General features: G+C 40.1%; 1 long non-coding RNA gene across 1 annotated transcript; it reads left to right on the top strand.

Moving 5' to 3' along the window:
• Positions 1-456: 456 nt before the first annotated feature.
• LOC116755309 lies at positions 457-3,404 on the top strand. The gene is made up of 2 exons (XR_004350319.1): positions 457-1,331; positions 1,588-3,404. It is a non-coding gene; the product is annotated as an uncharacterized LOC116755309 (long non-coding RNA).
• The last annotated feature ends 23,144 nt before the right edge of the window (positions 3,405-26,548 follow it).

The raw sequence follows: 26,548 nt of genomic DNA, 5'->3' as shown, positions 1-26,548 counted from the left end.
AATTGTTTGCCAACCTACAGAATGCTAAAGGACAATTAATAGTTGATTGCTTCTTGGGTTTCACTAGAAATTAAGGGTTTTTTAGAGCTTTGGATTCAAATTTAAATATGTAATTAAAGCTACTAAAATAATAAAGGAAACATTTCAGTATACAGCAGGAAAGTAGGATATATTTTTTATAAAAAGGGAGTTTTACACATGGTTGGGCTGAGATTAGGTTAAACTTAAGTAAATGGATTTTGTTATTAAAAACAGGCTGGTGCAAGACTCGATTTGGTCCCTCTCTACTAAGGGAACAAGTTTACTTAGAATGCTTTTTTTTTTTTTTTTTTTTTTTTTAATTTATTTTTGGCCCTGTTGGGTCTTCATTGCTGTGCGGGCTTTTCTCTAGTTGCGGTGAGCGGGGGCTTCTCTTATCGCGGAGCCTGGGCTCTAGAGCATAGGCTCAGTAGTTGTGGCGCACTGGCCCAGTTACTCCATGGCATGTGGTGATCCTCCTGGACCAGGGCTCGAACCCGTGTCCCCTGCATTGACAGGCGGATTCCCAACCACTGCGCCACCAGGGAAGTCCCTAGAATGCTGCTTTTGGTAACAGATTATGTGAACTTCCTTGCCTTTAAGTGATCTATATTTGCTCCTGAGATCTCTTCTCACTTTGGTTAAGAAACAAGTATTGTCTTACAGTGACCTGTGATCTTATTTGACCAAGTGTTTTGAAACTTTTTGAGGAACTTCCCAAATACCAAATTTTAATTAAAATTCTTTTGCCCTCCAGCTAACTTTGGGATGCTTTAGAGGGCCCTTGATGCATCTTAGAAGTATTTAACTCGTATTATTTGGTATGTTGAATTACATGGGAAGCATCATCAAGTGGGTGATAAGCCTCCTCAGATTATACAGTACAGATAAATGTTATTAATATATTCTAGAAATTATGTAAAGTTTCTGAAATGTAGATATGTCCTGGTATAATGCTATCAGTCATAATTCTGGTTATTTGAAAATGTTGTATATCGCAGCAACTTGACTAAGCTTTTTTGTTAACACACTGTAATCAGATCTTTAACCTTGCCTTTTTAAGTCTTTAATAGACAGTTAAGCTGATGCTTTGCAAACTTGCTTCATCTTCAAGAAGATTCATAGGAAGGACTAATAAATCTTAGATTATAATACTTTTTTTTTTTTTTTTTTTTTTTGCTGCACGACATGGCAAAATTAAGTCGCAATCTTAATTCCCCGACCGGGGATTGAACCCATGCCCCCTGCAGTGGAAGTGCAGAGTCTTAACCACTGGATCGCCAGGTTATACTCAGATTATACTGCTGAACTGGGTAAGACATTTAAAACCCTAATGGAAATCCTGATGGCTTCATAAAAAGTTAACAAAAGGATTGGTTACTAAGTGAACTGGTGAATACGGTTATGTTGATGGGTTTTGTCTGGAATATCACTGATTCTGATTTGTGTTTTCCAGATATAGGGAAGCACTTCCTCTCAAGTTACTCATGACTTACAGAAATTTGGTAAATTATACCTTACTGAGTAAAACTGAAATATTTTTCTTTTCTCTCTGGCTGGTCCCTCCAGAAACTGGAGATCCTTGGGTTCTGAGCAGCCTTATCAGGTGAATGGGCAAGACTGTCTCCTGGCATGTACAGGAATCTTCATATTTTGGGGACCAAGAATGCCACCAAGGCAGAATCTGATGGCAGGCCTTTGGCATGGATTTCCTGGCCTTGAGAGGCCTTTGGGAATTCAGTCTAAGACTCCTGAGGAGTTCCACCACAGCCAGTTTGGGAAAGCCTATGTAGTCAATTGACCAGACTTAATTTACATGTTTGTGGAGAACACTGCCTGCTTATAAGTCTACTGCTAAAAGCACATGTACAATGCTTGTGTGGCAATTGGGTATAAGTGATAAAATGTATGGCCTATAAAGTGTATACCCATTAACATACCTCTGAGCCTGTTCACAATATTTGATCAGTTTTCCCCCATCATGAGTATCTAGGCAAATATAAAGGAGGTCTAGTGCCAAGGGACATGATGTAGACCTGGGGCAAGAAGCTAAATCACCCTGGCATCAAGGGACATGTTTTGGTCTGTTGAAGAATTTGCAGTTAACAAGGGAGATGATGGGAAATCTGTACATATTTTGAGGTCTGGGGAAGTCATTCTAGCTGATACATGATTTAACTTAAACTTTACTGACCAGAGCAGCCTGTTTTGTGGCCTTTCAGACATGCATTGTACATCTGCCTTGGCCACTGAGGAGTGGAATACATTTGAAAGTCAAAACTGGAGTAGATGTGGTTCAGACATTCAAGGTAAAACTAGTGGCCATTGTGCATGTGATTTTCAGGCACATTCCTATATTGCTGAAAACTTGAATTTTCTGAGCTCTGTCATACTTGGGATGCCATCAGCCATTCTCAAAGTAGTGTCTGCTGGCAGATGGCAGCTGCAACTATATGACCTCAAGATCTCTTGTAACTATTAAATTTTTAGACAATAAAATTGTTTTAGTCAGATGTCAGCAGAAAAAGGAGATGTGCAGTGGTCAAATTGCCCCTGTTATATATATGTTAATTCCACATCAGAAGTTAAAACCTACTTAGATGAAAGTACACAACTGGCTACCTGGCTACAAGTCTCCCCCAAAGTGCCAGGTCCAGACTGGTTTTCAGGCTTATTCTCCTGAATTCCTCAGGGAATGAGATTTTTATTATATAAGACTCAGATCCAGGACTTGGAACTCGAGAATATTTCCAGCTCTGTGCCCATTTCCCAAATCAAGGTAGGACTATGTCCCATTTCAGGAGGAAGTAGCCAGAGTGGTAATCACCCCATTCCCTGAAAGAATTAGGGAAAGATAAAACAGGATTGGAGGTGGAAACCAAATCACTGTGAAATGGAGTTCCTCTGCTGAGTTTATGATTAACCTCTCTATCCAAAACACCGTTCCCCTCTTGTTGTCCAACACCTTCTCCTCAAGATTGAGGAGTATCAAAGAAAAGGGAAGAATTGTAATATGGAGGAACAAATCTGACTCCTTATTAGATCTGCTCCTTTTACTTTAACCTTATTTAACCTTTGTGTTCTATTGCCTGTGCTTAGTCATGCTGGCTCTGCATCTTTTGTAAAAAAGAATGCTGCCTAGCCTGAAATATACAGGGTAACCTAACCTTGACCTGACCAGAGAATAACAGGAACATCAGGACCTTACTGACCTGGCCTACGTAGACAGCTACATCCAACACAAAGAAGGGTGCAACAATTAACCACGCCCCTCCCTCATCTTGCCTTTAAAGGGCTTTGCTAAAAGCCTTTCGGGAGTTGCAGCTTAAGGCATAAGCCACCCATCTCCTTGCCTGGCCCTGCAATAAACATTTCTCTGCTCCAAACTCCGATGTTTCAGTATTGTTTGGCCTCACTGTGCATCGAACACACAATGTGTGTGTGCTGTACGTTATGTGTAGAATGTGTGTGTGGTATGCATGATGTGGTGTTTGTGTGGTGTATATGGTGTGTGTCTGTAGTTTGGTGTGTGTGGTAAGTGTGCGTGGTATATGTATGTGTGTGGTCTGTGTGTATGGGGGGGTATTTCCAGTGTGTGGTCTGTGTGTTTGTGGTTTGTGTGCTGTCTGTGGGGTGCGTGTATGTGTGTGTCATCTGTATGGTGTGCATGGAGTGTGTGTGTGGTATATGTGTCTGTAATTTGTGTGGTGTCCGTGGTGTGTGTCATGTGTTTGGTGTATGTGTGTGTATGGTATGTGTGTATGTGGTGTGTATCTTCTGTACTGTGTTTACAGGTGTGTTTGGTGTGTGGTATATGTGTGGAGTGCATAGTGTATGTGTGTGGTCTGTGTGTATAAGAAGTCTGTGTGGTGTGCATGTGTGTGTGGTATGTGTATCTTTGGTTTGTGTGGTGTCTGTGGTATGTCTGGTGTGTGGTATGTGTCCTGTTTGGTGTATGTGTGATATACGTATGTGTGGTGTTTGTGATGTGGTTTGTGTGATCTGTGTTGGGAACATGTCTGTGGTGTGGGGGGGGGGGTGTGGTTTGTGTGGTGTCCATGATATGTGTTGTGTGTGTGGTATGTGTGTGGTGTATGTTTGTGTCTGATATATGTATATGTGCGGGTGTGGCGTATGTGGTGTATGTGTGTAGTGTATCTGGTGTGTGTGGTCTGTATGTGGGTTTTGTGGTGTCTGTGGTATATGTGTTGTGTGTGTGAGGTCTGTGTATGTGGTGTGTGGTGTGCATGGTTTGTGTGTGTGGTGTGCTGTGTGTGGGTGAGGCATGTGGTATATGTGTGGTGTATATGTGTGTCTGAATGTGTTGTGGTATTTGTGTGGGTGGTGTATGTCTTTGCTTGTGGTATTTGTGTGTGTGATCTATGTGGTGTGGTGTGTGTATGTGTGGTGTATGTGTGTGGTCTCTGTGTGTGGTATGTTGTGTTTGTGTATGGTGTGTATGGTTTGTGTTGTATATGTAGTGCGTGTGTGTTTTGCATGGTGTGTGTGGTGTGTTTTTGGTGTGTGTGTCTTGTGTGTGAGTTCTGTGTGTGGTTTGTGCCGTGTGTAGTGTGTGGTGCATGTGTGTGGTGGTAGTGGTGCTTGTACACAGTACCCGTAATGTCTTGACATTGTCCTCTGTATGTATGGGATGAGTGTTCTGTCTTCCCAGGTGTGACAGGGGTGTCCTTTTCTTTTCCTCGCACCTTGCTTTACACACACAGGAAAACCAACGACAGGGGAGACTTGGCAGTAGCTTGGAGCCAGACCCACTTCCGGTTAGTTTAAAGAACATTTTCGGATGAAATGGCCAATCTGAAGTAAAAAACAAAAAGAGGTTGTGGGGAGGGAGACAGGTTAAAAAGAGGAAGCAGGAGGAGGAGAAGGAGAAAACCGTGTGAACTTTAGCACATTATACTTGTGGTCACACAGAACAAATTCCTTTTTACTCGGTACATAAACTTGTCCTAAGCAATGTGCTCGAAGGGAAAATTCCCAAGCTGCAGTGCTAGGTTCAGAGTCATCTATCAAGTTAATCATGATCTGTTTTCTTGCCCTGAATAGCGTCAGCTGGAATGTGTTACATTCCATCCCAGGAAGGGAATCCAAGGGAACAATTCCCAGCAAGCAACTGTTCAGTCTGCAGAGTGAAAACCTCCAAGTCCTTTCATTACTGTTCACAATATTTTTCCATCATCTTCCAATTGGGGAGATATAGTCAAATGGGAAAATAAGGATTGGAACATACATTATACAGTTTTGGAACCAACACGGTGTTGGTGTCAGGAGAGACCAAGATTCCAATCAGAAGGCAAGGAGAGGTTTGGTACAAGATATTCACTTATGGAGGGTGGAAAAAATAAGGTGGGCCTGGTACATACAAGTTTGGCACAAACTTATATGAGTACAAATGCTTAACTCAGTTCCTTTCACAAGTACCTGAAATAAGTGGTTGGCCTAATGATATTTTAGCATTCAGCTATGTAATATTTGACAGAATAATGGAATATGAAAAACTATAAAAATGTAGTAAATTGTACACTGTGAATTGTAAAAATGAATATCAATTTGAGTGATACAACAGATTTAAAATGTAAATTTTTATAATTCTGAAGTGTTATTCTATTCATTTACTTCATTTGAGATAAAAAATGCCAATATTCTATTTGCTCACAGACCTGATGTAGCCACCTTAACCATGAATGTCCACAGGGAAAAAAAATGAATTGGGCTATAAACTAGTTTCTCTAGTTTATGAATTATTGTCAGCCATGAGTTCTCTCCCTCTTCCAAATTTGGGCCTGATATTAATAGTACAAAGGGCATATGTATCTATACATGAAAAGAAGCAAGCTGGGAATTTTCTGGATTACGTGGGCTAACAAAAAATTTCTCGTGGAATACACAATGAATTGAAGCAATATTTTAAAAGAAAATTTACCTAATTATGATTTATCAAGTTAATTTCTTCTATTCTTCCTTATTTGGATGTGAGTAAATAGTCTACAGACAAAAGATATTTTCCTATTGTACTAAAGAATCACATTATCCAGTTTTTGGCATTGGTCTAGAGTCTAGACATTTTTGTATCAATATTATACAAAAAAAATCACTAGAATTTAACCTAATTGACTACTCAAGGCACTAGATTAAAAGTCAGTGAATCCACCCAGGAGACAAGCAAGCACAGGTGCACAGCAGTTGACCCCTGGCATGCCAGCTGTTGCCTTTTGGGTTCATGTGAATGTGGGGAGGGTGGAAAAGAGCGAATTTGTTGACAAAATTTGCTAGTCACCCAAGGCCAGATTTTTTGCCTTGGATTGTTTTGGGAGAACCCTGCCAACATTTAGGGAAGATGATAACTTGGACATTTGCCTGTAATTCCTGTAACCCCTCCCAGCTGGAGCTAAGTATTAGCATGAAAACACATTAAAATGGTCCTCCAAGGTTCAGCACCTCTAGGCTGCCTTAATCTGCTCCCCGTTCCATTTCACCTCAATTCTAAAAGCTCCATGTGTTGTTCTTCTATCCCAGCAATGCCGAGTTGCATCAAGTTGGCCGAGCCAGCAAGCTTTGGGAGTTGGTGGAGGAGAACATTTTGAAATCATCTAAAAAGAACATGCTTTTTAATTACAAGAGGGTGGGAAGTGAGGAGACTTCTCCCCAGATAATTGGACCCAAATGGAAACAAGGCTTTGCAAAAATGGAATTATTGAAAAATATCAGTAACAGTGATGTCTAGATGGTAACTCAAACAGTGGCTCCCTAACAAAATCCACCGATTTATCCATTCCCTGATGAAGACCTTCACTCAGTGTTTCCTCTGAGAAACACTGCCAAGCACGTGGGTGGGTGTTAGACAACACTCATGTGTAAGGGACATGGCCCTGCTCGGAGAGCCATTCTCAGAGCTCCAAATGGACAAGGACAGCTGCCTGATGCCCTTAGTCTCTCTACCGCTGACATTTCCTCACATAAGCCAAAAGGAGGAGTCTGTGACTCAAAAGGTCCTTAGAAGTATTTCATGGCTCCACCCTTTTCAACTGACAGGCATCAGAGAAAGATCCTGACAAGGGATAGCTGAGCACACTAATGACACAAAGCATGGCTTAAGTGAACTCATCCTTGTTTTGAAACCCACTGATAAACACAAAACATTTTGCAGATAAAACAACAGAGGCAGAGAACAGAAGGTGGTGCCAGGGGTCAGTGGGGGAGGAGGGGGCTGACTACCGAGGGCAGCAGAGGGAGCTTTCTGTGGGAGGGAGTGCTTGGTTCTGCGTCCTGACTGTGGTACATCTATGACTCTGTGCATTTCTCAAAGTTTACAGAAACGTACATACACAAAAGTGAATTGTACTGTATGCCTATTCACAGTAAACTTAAAGAAAAGGGGACCCTCATGCACTGTTGGTGGGAATGTAAATTGGTGCAGCCACTATGGAAAATAGTATGGAGGTTCCTTAAAAAACTCCAAATAGAGCTACCATACGATCCAGCAATCCCACTCCTGGGCATATATCAGAAGAAAACGTATATTTGAAAAGATACATGCACCCCAATGTTCACAGCAGCACTATTTACACAAGCCAAGACATGGAAGCAACCTAATGTCCATCAACAGAGAAATGGATAAAGAAGATGTGGTATATATACACAATGGAATATTACTCAGCCATAAAAAGGAATGAAATAAGCCATTTGCAGCAACATGGATGAACCTAGAGATGGTCATACTAAGGGAAGTAAGCCAGGCAAAGACAAATACCGTATCACTTATATGTATAATCTAAAATATGACATAAATGAACTTACTTACAAAACAGAAATAGACTCACAGACACAGAAAACAAACTTATAATTATCAAAGGGAAAAGGGGGTGGGGAGGGATAAATTAGGGGTTTTGGATTAGCAGGTACACACTACTATATATAAAATAGATAACAAGGTCCCACTGTATAGCACAAGGAACTATATTTAATATCTTGTAGTAAACCATAATGGAAAAGAATGCAAAAGAATATAAACATGCACACACATATCTGAATCACTATGCTGTACAACAGAAACTAATACAACATTGTAAGTCAACTATACTTAAATAAAAAAACTTTTTAAAAGTGAACTCAAAAATTATAACACTATCTTTAGTCAAGTGTGGAAACAGAGACCATAAAATAACCCATTGGAAATATACAGCACTTTCCAGGTTAAAACTCCTCAATGTAATTTAAACTGTATACTCCCATTTGTCTTGACTTTAAAAGATTAGGAGACATGTTGATATGAAGATAAATGTTTAATAGATGTATCGGACAAGAATAAAACTCTGTCTCCTAACAAACAGCCAGAGCAAGAACTTTTTGTCCCCAGAGACAGAGTGTGCAGTGACAGCACAGTTCAAGACCCCATTCCAACCGCGTCCATCAAATTGGGCACTGAGCCTGATCCACCTTTGTATTTTCAGCACTGTTTTGCTCAGAGTAGGTGCTCAAAAAATCTTGTTTTACCTAAAGTGAAGTGAGGAGAAGGCTTCTGGCGGGTACATACAGAGCAGAAGTTCAGAAGTATCCCCAGTGTGGGATCCATGTAACTTCAAGTTAATTTTGCCACCGTGTGTAAACCAAGACTGCCCAAGGTATTTTCATTTAGTTTGGAAGTCACTCAAGGTGGAGTTCAGAATTAAGAAATTGGATGCTATCTTGGATATTGGTGATGGGCCATGAAAAATAAATTAGGTCCTTTAAATACTAAGTACTGTATAAAACAACCCAGGAGTTAGCCAGAGAAAAAAATGGCAAAGCCAATTTTTAAATAAACTTTTCTGTAATCAATCAAATCTTTTTAGAATTCAGATACTATAACAGACTCAGAATTTGGTCATAATAAGAAAGCTGCCAAAATAACAACATAAAATAAATGTAGAACACTTCATTTTTACGAATTTGTTTTTTCAAAAGAAAACAGAGATGCTGCCAAGTATCCCTCAGCAACCTCCCAACTGGGTAAAGCACTAATATATGCTATTTAAAAATTATAAAGAATCCATTAAATTGCTAAGATCTCAGATTTCATGTATTGAGGATTTTGCTTTGATGGGAAGCAAATGCTATACACTCTCTATTGGAATTAGGTATTTCTGGATGTGAGCAGTTTTCTTCAAACTGGAAGAAGAATGCTGTATAAATGAGAGTGAATAATAAATACTTGCCTGTGGAGTCCTCTCTCAGCGTCAGACAGCAACAAAGCAGCCTGCAGGAAGGAGGAAGAAACTGGCCTGGGCTCGTGGATCCCCCCTTCCAGGTTTAGACAGGGAACAGGTGACCTTCAGCTCCTTTGGAGTTCCTGCTACATTGGGGGAGGCTTGTTCCTGCCGCCTTATTGTCTACACGAGGCCACTGACTCTGTTAGAGGCCTCTGTTGTTGCTTATCCTGCTTTGTAGCTACCTAGGCTCTGTGCCTGTGTGCCCGACTCTCTAGTACACCAATGACAGCCTTTCCAGGGGTCTTACCTTCACTGGGTGGCCGAACATCTGGCCCACCCCAGGCAGAGAACCCAGAAAGAGTTAGGAACAAGGGCTACAGTTCTGGCCCTTTCCTATCTCTTCTTTTTTCCCCTTCCCTCTCTCTCTCTCTCTCCTGTTTATCATTGGTACGCACCATAATGTGTTTACCAGGTGGTATAAGCTGTTATAGCAGAAGGTTACAAGGCTTTTAATTGGTGCAGAAGCCTGCACTGGGCATCTCTTATAAGCATTCCACCAAGCCAGGCATAGGGAGATGAGAGAGGAGTGGGACCCACCCCCTCCCTCCCTCTTGGCATTCACAGTCTAAATGACTGAGATCAACTCACAGGCGTATTGATTTGTCAGGTAGACCCTGGTTCCTGAGCAAGTGGTCATAAAGACTGTATGAAAAAAGAAACAAACAAAACCAACAAAAAACCAAATCGCCTTTCCTCCAAAGCAAATTAAATGACAGAGATCCAAATTGGATCACTTAACATTTTCTGTTTTAAATGTACTTAAGAACATTTGCTTATTACTAAGACAAGTTTTTGTTTTATACAACCTTAGAGAAGCCCTATGACTTTTGTCTTTATTTCCTTTTAATACAGTTCATTGAAATTATCTGGATTTGGCACCTTGATTTGTTACTTTTTAGCATTATGTGAACTTTTAGAAACAATCATCCTAACAGCCATGTAATATAAGTTTTATTTAATAGTTTTTAAAAGTGAGGTATGTTCATGGTTTAGTACCAAAAAGTGACTAAAAGGAACAAATCTCATGAAATTATCAGTGGGCTCTAGGAAACAAAGCATTAAAAGAAACCTCTGTGAGCAACAGACTTTGAACATATTTCCCCCCAAAGATCAAAGGGTAAGATTAACATTTCACAAATGTGATGATTTTTTAACCTTTGAAGGTTAGGTATTTACAAAGAAATAAAAGCTGAAAATATTATATATTTTTTGAAAATTAAAAGAAAAACAGCAGCTCAGTTCATGTGATGAAATAATATTGACTATGCACCAAGTTTTTAAAGTCCATTAGCCCTGGATACTGAGATTAGAAATGCAGTATAGACCGAGTTAGGATAAAATCATCTGATTGACTTATGGGAATAAATTCCAGGTTTATTTGAAGGCAAAGAATTAAAATCACCCTCTACCATGTCCAACACACAGTCAGTTCTTAATAAATACTGGGTGCATGGGGGGGAAAACAATGCATTTTGGGCTTGGAGGTTTAAAAAAGTCTTTGACTCTTCTTGGTTTCTTGATTGTGGTTAAGCATACTGACCTGGATTCTGGATGAGAATCACCGTATCCATGGGGCAGCTCAGCAGGAAAACCAAAACAGTCTCCTCTTAAGCTTCTACCAATCCTCACCCCCCACGCACACTGTTTTATACTCAAATGAGTATTTAATTCAATTAAAAAATTTAAATGCATTTTGAGCTTATTTTTGTGTATGGTGTTAGGAACTGATCTAATCTCATGCTTTTACATGTACCTGTCCAGTTTTCCCAGCACCACTTATTGAAGAGGCTGTCCTTTCTCCACTGTACATTGCTGCCTCCTTTATCAAAGATAAGGTGACCATATGTGCGTGGGTTTATCTCTGGGCTTTCTATCCTGTTCCATTGATCTATCTTTCTGTTTTTGTGCCAGTACCATACTGTCTTGATTACTGTAGCTTTGTAGTATAGTCTGAAGTCAGGGAGCCTGATTCCTCCAGCTTCGTTTTTCGTTCTCAAGATTGCTTTGGCTATTCGGGGTCTTTTGTGTTTCCATACAAATTGTGAAATTTTTTATTCTAGTTCCGTGAAAAATACCACTGGTAGTTTGATAGGGATTGCATTGAATCTGTAGATTGCTTTGGGTAGTAGAGTCATTTTCACAATGTTGATTCTTCCAATCCAAGAGCATGGTATATCTCTCCATCTATTTTGTATCATCTTTAATTTCTTTCATCAGTGTCTTATAATTTTCTGCATACAGGTCTTTTGTCTCCTTAGGTAGGTTTATTCCTAGATATTTTATTCTTTTTGTTGCAATGGTAAATGGGAGTGTTTTCTTGATTTCACTTTCAGATTTTTCATCATTAGTGCATAGGAATGCCAGAGATTTCTGTGCATTAATTTTGTATCCTGCAGCTTTACCAAATTCATTGATTAGCTCTAGTAGTTTTCTGGTAGCATCTTTAGGATTCTCTATGTATAGCATCATGTCATCTGCAAACAGTGACAGCTTTACTTCTTCTTTTCCGATTTGGATTCCTTTTATTTCCTTTTCTTCTCTGATTGCTCTGGCTAAAACTTCCAAAACTATGTTGAATAAGAGTGGTGAGAGTGGGCAACCTTGTCTTCTTCCTGATCTTAGTGGAAATGCTTTCAGGTTTTCACCATTGAGGATGATGTTGGCTGTGGGTTTGTCATATATGGCCTATATTATGTTGAGGAAAGTTCCCTCTATGCCTACTTTCTGCAGGGTTTTTATCATAAATGGGTGTTGAATTTTGTTGAAAGCTTTCTCTGCATCTATTGAGATGATCATATGGTTTTTTTCCTTCAATTTGTCAATATGGTTTATCACATTAATTGTTTTGCATATACTGAAGAATCCTTGCATTCCTGGAATAAAGCCCAGTTGATCATGGTGTATGATCCTTTTAATGTGCTGTTGGATTCTGTTTGCTAGTATTTTGTTGAGGATTTTTGCATCTATGTTCATCAGTGATATTGGCCTGTAGTTTTCTTTCTTTGTGACATCCTTGTCTGGTTTTGGTATCAAGGTGATGGTGGCCTCGTAGAATGAGTTTGGGAGCATTCCTCCCTCTGCTATATTTTGGAAGAGTTTGAGAAGGATGCAGAGGACACGGGTTTGTGCCCCGGTCCAGGAAGATCCCACATGCCGCGGAGCGGCTGGGTCAGTAAGCCATGGCCACTAAGCCTGCGCGTCCGGAGCCTGTGCTCCGCAACGGGAGAGGCCACAACAGTGAGAAGCCCACGTACCGCAAAAAAAATAAATAAATTTAAAAGAAAAAACAAAAAAAAACCCATGAATCTCATTCACAACCCCCCTCAGAGACACACACCCAGAATTATGTTTGACCAAATGTCTGGGCACCCCTTGGTCCAGTAAAGTTAACACATACAAATTAACCTTCACACCAGGTGAGACGCAACTGTACGATTAAACGAGTGCTGATAAATTTACATGCAAAAAATTATGCTTTTATCATAAGTTCAAGTTTTGGTTACAGAACATTTGAAGATTTAATGAACCATTTTAAGGGGAAATTAGTTAGCCTTTGCAGTGTTACCAGGAAACTATTGTTTAACCAAAAACAATTCGAAAAATATTAGCCACTATTTAATTAGCTCATTAATTCATCTATCAGTCATGCATGTGTTCAGCAGACCTCAGTTGGGTATTATTTTGTGCCAGGCACTGTGCCAGACACAGGGTGTTCCGATGCCAAAGGAGAGAAACCCATTCCTGTCAGCCAGGAACTTACTGTCTAGTAGGTGAGACAGCCAAATAAATTAGAAAGTAAAGTGGGTTACTGAATATGCTTTTTTTTGAGATATAATTGACATATAACATTATATTAGTTTCAGATTGGAGGTAGAGACAAGATAGTGGAGTGGAAGGACTTGAGTTCACCTCCTTTCATGGAAACTCCAAAATCACAACTAACTGCTCACAACCAGTGATAACAAAGACTGCAACCTACCCCAAAAGATATTCTACACCTAAAGACAAAGAAGAGGCCACAAGATGGTAGGAGGGGCACTTTCACGATATAATCAAATCCCATACCCACTGGGTGGGCAACTCACAAACTGGAAAATAATTATATTGCAGAGGTTCTCTCACAGGAGTGAGAGTTCTGAGCCCCATGTCAGGCTCCCCAGCCTGGGAGGAGACCCTAGAGCATTTGGCTTTGAAGGCCAACAGGGCTTGAGTGAAGGAGCTCCACAGGACTGGGGGAAACAGAGACTCCTCTCTTGGAGGGCGTGCACAAGGTTTCACGTGCACTGGGATCCAGGGCAAAGCAGTGACTCCATAGGAGCCTGGGCCAGACCTACCTGTGGGTCCTGGAGGCAGGGATCGGCTGTGGCTCACTGCGGGGGGAAGGACACTGGTGGTGGAGGCCCCAGGGAATATTCATACGCATGAGCTCTCCTGGAGGTCACCATTTTTGCACCGAGACCTGGCCCCACCCAACAGCCTGCAGGCTCCAGTGCTGGGATGCCTCAGGCCAGACAACCAACAGGGGTGGGGGGACACAGCCCCACCCATCAACAGACATGATGCCTAAAGTCATGTCCTAAGCCCACAGCCACCCCTAAACACACCCTTGACACGGCCCTGCCCACCAGAGGGACAAGACCTACCTCTACCCACTAGTGGGCAGGCATCAGTCCCGCACACCAGGAAGCCTACAAAAGCCCCTGGACAAACCTCACCACCAGGGGACATACACCAGAAGCAAGAGGAACTACAATCCTGAAACATGCAGACCGGAGACCACAAACACAGAAAGTTAGACAAAAGGAGATGGCAGAGAAATATGTTCCACATGAAGGAACAAGATAAAATGCCAGAAGAACAACGAAGTGAAGTGGAGATAGGCAATCTGTCTGAAAAAGAATTCAGAATAATGATGGTAAAGGTGATCCAAGATCTTGAAAAAAGAATGGAGGCACAGACCAAGAAGATACAAGAAATGTTTAACAAAGAGCAAGAACATATAAAGAACAAACAGAGATGAACAATACGATATCTGAAATGAAAAATATACCAGAAGGAATCAAAAGCAGAATTAATGAGGCAGAAAATGAATAAGTGAGCTGTAAGACAGATTGGTGGAAATCACTACTGTGGAACAGAATAAAGAAAAAAGAATGAAAGGAAATGAGGACAGTATAAGAGACCTCTGGGACAAAATTAAATGCACCGACATTTGTATTATAGGGGTCCCAGAAGGAGGAAAGAGAGAGAAAGGGCATGAGAAAATATTTGAAGAGATTATAGCCAAAAACTTCCCTAACATGAGAAAGGAAACACTCAAGTCCAGGAAGCACAGAGAGTCCCATACAGGATAAACCCAAGGAGGAACATGCCGACACACATATTAATCAAAAATAACAAAATAAACGACAAAGAGAAAATATTAAAATCAACAAGGGAAAAGCAACAAATAACATACAAGGGAATCCCCATAAGGTTATCAGCTGACTTTTCAGCAGAAACTCTGCACGCCAGAAGGGAGTAGCAGGATGTATTTAAAGTGATGAAAGAGAAAAACCTACAATGAAGAATATTCAGCAAGGCTCTTGTTCAGATTCAATGGAGAAATCAAAAGCTTTACAGAAAAGCAAAAGCTAAGGAACAATAAATGCTAAAGGAACTCCTCTAGGTGGAAAAGAAAAGGCTACAAGTAGAAACAAGAAAATTACGAATGGGAAAGCTCACCAGTAAAGGCAAACACACCATAAAGGTAGGAAATCATCCACAAACAAATATGATCTCAAAAGCAGCAATCGTGAGGGCAGTACAAACGCAGGGTATTGGGAATGCATTTGAAATTAAGAGACCAGTAGCTTAAAACAATCTTGTATATATAAAGACTGCTGTATCAAACCTCATGGTAACTGCAAACCAAAAATCTACAATAGATACCCACACAAAAAAGAAAAAGCGATCCAAACACTAAAGATACTCATCAAATCACAAATGAAGAGACGAAAAGAGGAAGGGAAGAAAAGAGACCTACAAAACAAATCCAAAACAATTACGAGAATGGTGATAAGAACATACATATGGTAATTATCTTAAATGTAAACAGATTAAATGCTCCAACTAAAAAACACAGACTGGCTAAATGGATACAAAAACAAGACCCATATATATATGCTGTCTACAAGAGACCCACTTCAGATCTAGGGACACATACACAGTGAAAGTGAAAGGATGGGAAAAGGTATTCCATGCAAATGGAAATCAAAAGAAATCTGGGATAGCGATATTCATATAAGACAATATATACTTTAAAATAAAGACTGTTACAAGAGACAAAGAAGGACACTTCATAATGATCAAGGGATCAATCCAAGAAGATATAACAGTTGTCAATATATATGCATCCAACATAGAAGCACCTCAATATATAAGGCAAATGTTAACAGCCATAAAAGGAGAAATTGACAGTAACACAATAATACTGGGGGACTTTAACAGCCCACTTACATCAATGGACAGATCATCCAGAGAGAAAATCAATATAGAAACACGGGCCTTAAATGACACATAAAACCAGATGGACTTAATTATGGAGCATTCCATTAGAAAGCAGCAGTATACACATTCTTCTCAGGTGCACATAGAACATTCTCCAGAATAGATCACATGCTGGGCCACAAAGCAAGCCTCAGTAAATTTAAGAAAACTGAAATCATATCAAGCATCTTTTCCAACAGCAACACTATGAGATTCAAAATCAACTACAAGAATAAAACTGTAAAAAAACACAAACCCGTGGAGGCTAAACAATATGTTACTAAACAACAAATGGATCACTGAAGAAATCAAAGAGGAAATCAAACAATATCTAGAGTCAAATGAAAATGAAAAAAAGATGATCTAAAACCTATGGTGTGCAGCAAAAGCTGTTCAGGGAAGTTTATAGCAATACATCTTACCTTAGGAAACAAGAAAAATCTCAAACAACTTAATCTTACACCTAAAGCCACCAGAGAAAAAAGAACAAAGCCCAAAGTTAGTAGAAGGAAAGAAATGATAAAGATCGGAGCAGAAATAGATGAAATTGAGACAAAATAGAAAAGATCAATGAAACTAAAAGCTGGTTCTTTGAAAAGATAAACAAAATTGATAAACCTTCAGCCAGACCCATCAAGAAAAAGAGGGAGAGGGCTCAAATCAATAATATTAGAAATGAAAAAGAAGTTACAACAGACATTACAGCAATACAAGAGCAGTAAGAGAGTACTACAAGTACCTATACTCCAATAAAATGGACAACCTAGATGGACAAATTCTTAGAAAGGTACAACCTTCTAAGACTGAACCAGGAAGAAGTGGAATATATGAACAGACCAATCACAAATACTGAAATTGAAACTGATTAGAAACTCCCAACAAATGGAAGTCCAGGCCCAGATGGCTTCACAGGCGAATTCTATCAAACACTTAGAGAAGAGTTAACACCTACCCTTCCAAAACTCTTCCAAAAAACTGAAGAGGAAGGAACACTCCCAAGCTCATTCTACGAGGCCACCATTACCCTGATACCAAAACCAGACAAAGAAACCACAAAAAAAGAAAATTACAGGCCAATATCACTGATGAACATAGATGCAAAAATCCTCAACAAAATACTAGCAAACAGAATCCGACAGCACATTAAAAAGATCATACACCATGACCAAGTGGGATTTATCTCAGGGATGCAAGGATTCTTCAATATCTGCAAATCAATCGGTGTGATACACCACACTAACAAAATGAAGAATAAAAAACTTATGATCATCTCAATAGATGCAGAAAAAGCTTTTGACAAAATTCAACACCATTTATGATAAAAATGCCTCAACATAATAAAGGCCATACATGACAAACCCAGAGCAAACATCATACTCAACAATGAAAAGCTGAAAACATTTCCTCTAAGATCAGGAACAAGATAAGGATGTCCACTCTCACCACTTTCATTCAACATAGTTTTGGAAGTCCTAGCCATGGCAATCAGAGAAGAAAAAGAAATAAAAGAATCCAAACTGGAAAGTAAGAAGTAAAACTGTCAGTCTGCAGATGACATGATAGTATATATAGAAAATCTTAATGACGCTACCATAAAACTACTAGAGCTCAGCAATGAATTCAGTAAAGTTGCAGGATAGAAAATTAATATACAGAAATCTCTTGCATTTCTATACACTAACAATAAGAGATCAGAAAGAGAAATTAAGGAAACAATGCCATTTACCATTGCATCAAAAAGCAAAAAATACCTAGGAACAAACATACCTAAGGAGGCAACAGACCTCTACACAGAAAACTATAAGACACTGATGAAAGAAATTGAAGATGACATAAACAGATGGAAAGATATACCACATGCTGTGATTGAAAGAATGCCATCAAAATGAATATACTACCCAAGGCAATCTAGAGATTCAATGCAATCCCTATCAAATTACCAATGACAACTTTCACAGAACTAGAACAAAAACTTTTAATATTGGTATGGAAACAGAAAAGACCCGGAATAGCCAAAGCAATCCTGACAGAGAAAAATGGAGCTGAAGGAATCCGACTCCCTGACTTCAGACTATACTACAAAGCTACAGTAATCAAAACAGTATAGTACTGGCACCAAAACAGAAATGTACATCAATGGGACAAGATAGTAAGCCCAGATATAAACCCACGCACCATGGTCAAAGGAGACAAGAATATACAATGAATGTAAGACAGTCTCTCTTCAGTAAGTGCTGCTGAGAAAACTGGACAGCCACATGTAAAAGAATGAAATTACAATACTCTCTGACCAGCATAAACACACACAAAAAAACTCAAAATGGATTAAAGACCTAAATTTAAGACCATATACTATAAAACACTTAGAGGAAAACATAGGCAGAACACCCTAGGACATAAGTTGCAGCAATATCTTTTTGGGCCCACCTCCTACAGTAATGAAAATGAAAACAAAAACAAATGGAACCTAATTAAACTTAAAAGCCTTTGCACAGCAAAAGAAACCATAAACAAAATGAAAAGTCAACAAACAGAATGGGAGACAATATTTGCCAGAAAATATTTGCCAATGAAGTGACTGACATGGGATTAATCTCCAAAATATACAAACAGCTCACACAGCTCAATGTCAAAAAAACCAATCAAAAAATGGACAGAAGATCTAAATAGACATTTCTCCAAAGACAAACAGATGGCCCAAAAGCACGTGAAAAGATGCTTAACATCACTAATACAATGAGGTATCACCTCATACGAGTTAGAATAGCCATCATCAAAAATTCTACAGGGAGTGGAGTCAAGATGGCGGACTAGAAGGACGCAGAATTCGCGTCTCCTCACAACTAGGGCACCTACCAGGCACCGGTGGGGGACCACAGATACCTAAGGGGACGGGAGGAACCCCCAAGGACTGAGTAGGACGTGGGGTGTGGGGGGAGTGTAAGGGCAGTAGAAGTGGAGGCGGGACCGGACTGGTGCCCCTGAGGGGTGGCTGTGAGAGGGGAAAGGATCCATGCCGAAGTGGGAAACTGGGGGACCACTGGGAGGACAGAGGATCAAAAGGGAGTGTGGCCAAGTTGCCCCTGCCCACTTGGGCCCCTGAAAGCCTGCTGAGATTCTGGGCCTGATCCTCTGCCCACCAAGGCTCCCTCTAGCCACACAGGCCCTGAGGGAGTGGGAAGGAGGGAAGGGGGAGCAAAAGTAAAGGTCGGACCTCTGGGACCGGCACCCCTGAGGGGAGTGGCTGGGGGAGGGGAAGAGTTCCTACACCCAACAGGACCTACCCACAGTTAGAGGTACAGCAGCAATGGGGGAGACCCTGGGGCTGATGGGGGAGGGGCACAGAGGAAAAGAAGGGAATGTGGCCAATGCCTTCCCTGTCCACTTAGGCACCGGGGAGCTTGTTGGGCCCCCAGGCCTAATGCTCTGTCCTCGGAGCCTCCCTCCTGCTACGCAGAGCCCAAGCACCACCCCTACACCCCCACCCAGGGCCACACCTCTACACTCGGAGGACCCCTCTGAGACCCCCTCCAATGCACTGGGCCTAAACCCCACCCACACACCCTCACCCAGGGCCCTACCTCCCAACTCCGGAACTCCACATTCCAGAAACCCTCCTTCCAATGTGCAGTCTCTCTCCTTCTGCGCCTCTCTCCTTCTGTGTGCAGGTCCTAAGCGTAGGCCCTGCCCCACGCATGAACGTTGCTCCCCCACCAACCTAGGTCCCATCCCACCTTAAGCCCCACCACTAAGTTCCAACCCTGCCTAAACTCCACCCCCACAGGCAAGGCTTTTTATTTTTCTTCTTTTTTTCCCTTTTAGATTGGGGCTCTGTTTTACCCTGTTGATTCATTGCTGTTCATTCTTTTATATTTTTACTTTAACTATTCTTTTATTTTTCTACTTTTATTTTTTATACTTTCTTATTGCTCCCTCTGTCTGGCTTGTTCCCCACACACACACCTCCCTTTTTTTTTCTTTTTTCTATTGTGGTTTTATTTTACCCTGTTTCAGTGGTTTCAATTATATTTTTTTTCCCTAATATATTTTTTATCTTTCTAATTTTATTTTGTTTTTATTCCTTGATATTGTACTGCTCCTTTTTTTCTTATTTTTTTGCCACACCATGCAGCTTGCAGGATCTTGGTTCCCAGGACAGAGGTCAGGCCTGAGCTCCTGTGGTGGGAGCTCCAAGCCTAAACAGCTGGGCTAACAGAGAACCTCAGACCACAGGGAATATTAATCAGAGTGAGATCACCCAGAGGTCCTAATCTCAGCACCAAGACCTGGTTCTATCCAACTACCTGCAAACTCCAGTGCTGGACTCCTCAGGGCAAACAACCAGTAAGACAGGAATACAGCCTCATCCATCAAAAAAAAAAAAAAAAAAGAAAAAGAAAGAAATGACAAAAAAATATGTTACAAAGAAGCAAGGTAAAAACCTACAAGACCAAATAAATGTAGATGAAATACACAACCTACCTAAAAAAGAATTCAAAGTAATGACAGTAAAGATGATCCAAAATATCAGAAACAGGATGGAGAAAATACAAGAAATATTTAACAAGGATCTAGGACTAAAGGGCAAACAAACAGTGATGAAAAATACAATAACTGAAATTAAAAACACTCTAGAAGGAATCGATAGCAGAAGAACTGAGGCAGAAGAATGGATGAGTGATCTGTAAGAAAAAATGGTGGAAATAACTGTCAGGGAGCAGAATAAAGGAAAAAAATTGAAAAAAATTGAGGAGAGTCTCAGAGAGCTCTGGGACAACATTAAAGGCACCAACATACGAATTATAGGGGTCCCAAAAGAAGAAGAGAAAAAGAAAGGGTCTGAGAAAATATTCCAAAAGATTAGAGTCAAAAACTTCCCTAACATGGGAAAAGAAATAGTCAATCAAGTCAAGGAAGTGCGGAGACTCACATAAAGGATAAACCCAAAGAGAAACATGCCAAGACACGTATTAAACAAACTATCAAAAATTAAATACAAAGAAAAAAAATTAAAAGCAGCAAGGGAAAAGCAACAAAAACATAAGGCTAACAGCTGATCTTTCAGCAGAAACTCTGCAAGCCAGAAGGGACTGGCAGGACATATTTAAAGTGGTGAAACGGAAAAATCTCCAACCAAGATTACTTTATCCAGCAAGGATCTCATTCAGATACGACAGAGAAATTAAATCCTTTACAGACAAGAAAAAGTTAACAGAATTCAGCAACACCACACCAGCTTTACAACAAGTGCTAAAGGAACTTCTCTAGGCAGGAAACACAAGAGAAGGAAAAGACCTACAAAAACAAACCCAAGACAATTAAGAAAATGGTAACAGGAATACACATATCGATAACTACCTTAAATGTAAATGGATTAAATGCTCCAAGAAAAAGGCACAGACCAGCTGAATGGATACAAAAACAAGACACATATATATGCTGTCTACAAGAGACCCACTTCCGACCTAGGGACACATACAGACGGAAAGTTAGGGGCTGGAAAACATATTCCATGCGAATGGAAATCAAAAGAAAGCTGGAGAAGCAATTCTCGTATCAGACAAAATAGGCTTTAAAACAAAGACTATTACAAGAGACAAAGAAGGACACTACATAATGATCAAGGGATCGATCCAAGAAGAATCTATAACGATTGTAACTATTTATGCCCCCAACATAGGAGCACCTCAACACATAAGGCAAAGGCTAACTGCCATAAAAGGGGAAATCGACAGTAACACAACCATACTAGGGGACTTTAACTCCCCACCTTCACCAATAGACAGATCATTGAAAATGAAGATAAATAAGGAAACACAAGCTTTAAATGACACATTAGATAAGATGGGCCTAATTGATATTTATATGACCTTCCATCCAAAAACAACAAAATACACTTTCTTCTCAAGTGCTCACAGAACATTCTCCAGGATAGACCATATCTTGGGTCACAAATCAAGCCTTGGTAAATTTAAGAAAACTGAAATCATATCAAGTATCTCTTCCGACCATAACACTATGAGACTAGATATCGATTACAGGAAAAAAAAAACTGTAAAAAATACAAACACACGGAGGCTAAACAATACGCTACTAAATAACCAAGAGATCACTGAAGAAATCAAAGAGGAAATCAAAAAATACCTAGAAACAGGGTTTCCCTAGTAGCACAGTGGTTGAGTGTCCGCCTGCCAATGCAGGGGACATGGGTTCATGCCCCGGTCCGGGAAGATCCCACATGCCGCGGAGTGGCTGGGCCCGTGAGCCGTGGCCGCTGAGCCTGCGCGTCTGGAGCCTGTGCTCCGTAACAGGAGAGGCCACAACAGTGAGAGGCCCGCGTATCGCAAAAAAACAAAAACAAAAAACAGAAAAAAAAAAACAAAAACAAAAATCCTATAAACAAATCACAATGAAAATACGATGACCCAAAACCTATAGGATGTGGCAAAAGCAGTTCTAAGAGGGAAGTTTATAGCAATACAATCCTACCTCAAGAAACAAGAAAAATCTCAAATAAACAACATAACCTTACACCTAAAGTAATCAGGAAAGAAATTATAAAGATCAGATCAGAAATAAATGAAAAAGAAAGGAAGGAAACAACAGCAAAGATCAATAAAACTAAAAGTTGGTTCCTTGAGAAGATAAACAAAATCCATATAAGCATTAGCCAGACTCATCAAGAAGAAAAGGGAGAAGACTCATATCAACAGAATTAGAAATGAAAACGAAGTAACAACTGACACTGCAGAAATACAAAGGATCATGAGAGATTACTACAAGCAACTATATGCCAATAAAATGGACAACCTGGAAGAAATGGACAACTTCTTAGGAAAGTATAACCTTCCAGGACTGAACCAGGAAGAAATAAAAAATAGAAATACACCAATCACAAGCACTGAAACTGAAACTGTGATTAAAAATCTTCCAACAAACAAAAGCCCAGGACCAGATGGCTTCACAGGCGAATTCTATCAAACATTTAGAGAAGAGCTAACAGCTATCCTTCTCAAACTCTTCCAAAATATAGCAGAGGGAGGAACACTCCCAAATTCATTCTACGAGGCCACCACCATCACCTTGATACCAAAACCAGACAAGGATGTCACAAAGAAAGAAAACTACAGGCCAATATCACTGATGAACATAGATGCAAAAATCCTCAACAAAATACTAGCAAACAGAATCCAACAGCACATTAAAAGGATCATACACCATGATCAACTGGGCTTTATTCCAGGAATGCAAGGATTCTTCAATGTACACAAATCAATCAATGTGATAAACCATATTAACAAACTGAAGGAGAAAAACCATATGGTCATCATCTCAATGGATGCAGACAAAGCTTTCGACAAAATTCAACACCCATTTATGATAAAAACCCTGCAGAAAGTAGGCATAGAGGGAACTTTCCTCAACATAATATAGGCCATATATGACAAACCCACAGCCAACATCATCCTCAATGGTGAAAAATTGAAAGCATTTCCACTAAGATCAGGAAGAAGACAAGGTTGCCCACTCTCACCACTCTTATTCAACATAGTTTTGGAAGTTTTAGCCACAGCGATCAGAGAAGAAAAGGAAATAAAAGGAATCCAAATCGGAAAAGAAGAAGTAAAGCTGTCACTGTTTGCAGATGACATGATACTATACATAGAGAATCCTAAAGATGCTACCAGAAAACTACTAGAGCTAATCAATGAATTTGGTAAAGCTGCAGGATACAAAATTAATGCACAGAAATCTCTGGCATTCCTATGCACTAATGATGAAAAATCTGAAAGTGAAATCAAGAAAACACTCCCATTTACCATTGCAACAAAACGAATAAAATATCTAGGAATAAACCTACCTAAGGAGACAAAAGACCTGTATGCAGAAAATTATAAGACACTGATGAAAGAAATTAAAGATGATACAAACAGATGGAGAGATATACCAAGTTCTTGGATTGGAAGAATCAACACTGTGAAAATGACTCTATTACCCAAAGCAATCTACAGATTCAATGCAATCCCTATCAAACTACCACCGGCATTTTTCACAGAACTAGAACAAAATATTTCACAATTTGTATGGAAACACAAAAGACCCCAAAGAGCCAAAGCAATCTTGAGAACGAAAAATGAAGCTGGAGGAATCAGGCTCCCTGACTTCAGACTATACTACAAAGCTACAGTAATCAAGACAGTATGGCACTGGCACAAAAACAGAAAGATAGATCAGTGGAACAGGATAGAAAGCCCAGAGATAAACCCACGCACATATGGTCACCTTATCTTTGATAAAAGAGGCAGGAATGTACAGTGGAGAAAGGACAGCCTCTTCAATAAGTGGTGCTGGGAAAACTGGACAGCTACATGTAAAAGTATGAGATTAGATCACTCCCTACCACCATACACAAAAATAAGCTCAAAATGGATTAAAGACCTAAATGTAAGGCCAGAAACTATCAAACTCTTAGAGGAAAACGTAGGCAGAACACTCTATGACATAAATCACAGCAAGATCCTTTGTGACCCACCTCCTAGAGAAATGGAAATAAAAACAAAAATAAACAAATGGGACCTAATGAAACTTCAAAGTTTTTGCACAGCAAAGGAAGCCATAAACAAGATGAAAAGACAACCCTCAGAATGGGAGAAAATATTTGTAAACGAAGCAACTGGCAAAGGATTAATCTCCAAAATATATAAGCAGCTCATGCAGCTCAATATCAAAAAAACAAACAATCCAATCCAAAAATAGGCAGAAGACCTAAATAGACATTTCTCCAAAGAAGATATACAGATTGCCAACAAACATATGAAAGGATGTTCAACATCACTTACCATTAGAGAAATGCAAATCAAAACTACAATGAGGTATCACCTCACAGCAGTCAGAATGGCCATCATCAATAAATCTACAAACAGTAAATGCTGGAGAGGGTGTGGAGAAAAGGGAACCCTCTTGCACTGTTGGTGGGAATGTAAATTGGTACAACCACTATGGAGAAGAGTATGGAGGTTCCTTGAAAAACTACCATATGATCCAGCAATCCCACTCCTGGGCATATATCTGGCAAAACCTAGAATTTGAAAGGATACATGAACCCCAATGTTCACAGCACCTCTATTTACAACAGCCAAGATATGGAAGCAACCTAAATGTCCATCAACAGAGGAATGGATAAAGAAGATGTGGTACATATATACAATGGAATATTACTCAGCCATAAAAAACAATGAAAAAATGCCATGTGCAGGGCTTCCCTGGTGGCACAGTGGTTGAGAGTCCTCCTGCCAATGCAGGGGACGCAGGTTCATGCCCCGGTCCGGGAAGATCCCACATGCCGTGGAGCAGCTGGGCCCATGAGCCATGGTCGCTGGGCCTGCTCGTCCAGAGCCTGTGCTCCACAACGGGAGAGGCCGCGGCGCTGAGAGGCCCGCGTACCACACACAAAAAATAAATAAATAAATGCCGTTTGCAGCAACATGCATGGACCTAGAGATTGTCATACTAAGTGAAATCAGAGAAAGACAAATATGGTATCACTTATATATGGAATCTAAAATAATACAAATGAGCTTATTTACAAAACAGAAATGGACTCACAAACTTCGTAACTTATGGTTACCAAAGGGGAAAGGCTGGGGGTAGGGAGGGATAAATTAGGATTTTAGGATTAACATATACACACTATTATATATAAAATAGATAATCAACAAGGACCTTCTGTATAGCACAGAGAACTCTACTCAATATTCTGTAATAACCTATATGGGATAAGAATTTGAAAAAGAATGGATATATGTATAACTGAGTCACTTTGCTGTACATCTGAAACTAACACAACATTTTAACTCAACTATACTCCAATATAAAATAAAAATTAAATTTAAAACACTGTAGTAGTTTCAGGTGTACAACATAATGATTCAATACATGCATGCATGAAATAGTATTAATGGTAAGATGACCACACATGCTACTAGCGTAGAGCAGACCCCCTTACACCTGTAGTCCCAATGAACTAATTAAAAGCTCCCTATTGTTTGCAAAAGTGTCCTTATTTGGACAATAAATTTTGCAGCCACCTAGCTAGAAGAGATGAGAGACAAGTTTCTATAAGATACAGATGGGATGCCCATGAGGAAGAGGCTGAGCTACCTGCAGGCAGGGACATGAGGGCTCTCAACAGATCCTGGGATTGATCCTGAGAATGAGGCAGTGTGTTTACTGGGCAGAGAGAGAAAGGGAAAGGGCGCTCTGTGTGTGATGGCCAAGGGGCAGGGATCAGCAGGGGCACCGGACCACGGAAGATTCTGATATGTCTGGGCAGCAGGGGAGGGGTGAGGGTTGGAGAAGGCAGTCAGGGGGTTCCTGACTGAATCAGGGAGGTTCACGGTAGCTGAATCCTAAAGGCTTCTGTGTGTTGGGCTGGGGAGTCAGAACACATCCTGCTGGTAATGACGACATCACAGCAGATAGTTTAGGTTAGATTTGTGATTTAGAAAAACATGTCTGTTAAAACTTGAATTTCTGAGTATTTACCGATTTGAACCAACTTTTAAAAAATTACATCAGTGTTAGAATTATTGGCACCATTATCTTCACCATCACAATTTTAGAGCTTTTTATTGGATGGTTATTTAGTTCTAGGCATTAGGCAAGGCAGGTTACATACACTGCCTCAATTAATCCTCACAACAGCCTTTTGAAGTTAGCCTTAGATCTGATTCCCA

This window comes from Phocoena sinus, chromosome 6 (assembly GCF_008692025.1).
Source record: "Phocoena sinus isolate mPhoSin1 chromosome 6, mPhoSin1.pri, whole genome shotgun sequence".
NCBI lineage: Eukaryota > Metazoa > Chordata > Mammalia > Artiodactyla > Phocoenidae > Phocoena > Phocoena sinus.
Note: the sequence above shows the minus strand (reverse complement) of the source record. Positions and strands in the feature narration are given on the sequence as shown.